Here is a 1286-nt window from a genome sequence, read left to right on the forward strand (position 1 = left end):
GCAACAGGAAAGAATGACGTACAAAAGGGAAAACTTTATTAACCAGTGTGACTCCGTACAAAAACAAAAATTGTTGCCTCTGTCCATCGCTGTGAATAACACATCATTAAACTGGAATACTTTCGACACACTTCACACGCAATTAGATGTATCCAAATATATATGCATGCATGTATGTATACATATACATCCATATATGTGTATACACACACACACACACACACACACACATATATATATATATATCTATCACCATGCTCAGTCATCTTAAAAGACTGTTCCACTCAGGACTGTTCACCCACTACACACTCTTATGCTCCTATACTCTTATATCTCATATATTTTTATATTTCTACGGTTCTGTACATTCTATTTATTGCACATGTACATATATATTCCCTTATATACCTCCTTATATTACCCCTATATTTACCTTTTATTGTTCTTTCATTATTATTATTTAACTGCTACACTTGCAAGTTGAGCTGGCCCCAAGCCCAAGAATTTCATTGCTGATAATGATGTCCACATTGTTATCTAGTAAATGACAATAAAACTTGAAACTAAAAAGGATAACTAAGCTTTTCATGTATGTTCATTTAAATCTTTCAAAATATTTGAAACTATACTCCAGAGCTGATATAATGAAACATTTCATTTATAAAGTGGGAGAGCTTTGCCAAGTGAACTTCTTGAATTTTCAGAATAGAATCAAATTTCATTTCCTAAGAAATATGAAAACAACAGAACTAAACAGTACTTTTAGTCTAAAAATCACTTGTCCATATTTTAATCAAACAAATGTCTACTTGTCTGTTATAGTGTAAATGTAGTCTCAGCTAGAAAAACACAACTCTTTTCATAACTCATTTTCCTGCTGCCTCATAAAGATGCCCATGTGTTGGCCATACCCAGTAGTAAAGAGCCAATATCAGCTACTAAATGGTCCATCTCTAATAGGTTCCAGTACAACCGTGTTTTCCTGACAACCACACGGCACTGTCCTACTCCCAAAACAGCTCTCCTGTTACTGTGCACCCTCTCTAACATCTGACTTCAGGTAGAAATGAGTCATAAACACATAGTAGTCACCATGGCCAATTCTGTTTTATTGGGTGCTAGTGACACAGACAACCCCATCTGTATGTCAGTGTGTTTTCAAACTCTTAGAATGAGCAAAAGAAACAGACAGAGACAATAACACAGCTCCAGTCTTCTTTGCCCTTTTCTCATAGAAGATTAGACTGCAGAAATAAGGAGGGACACATTCTATGCAAGAGATTTAT

This window comes from Chanos chanos, chromosome 8 (genome assembly GCF_902362185.1).
Source record: "Chanos chanos chromosome 8, fChaCha1.1, whole genome shotgun sequence".
Classification (NCBI taxonomy): domain Eukaryota; kingdom Metazoa; phylum Chordata; class Actinopteri; order Gonorynchiformes; family Chanidae; genus Chanos; species Chanos chanos.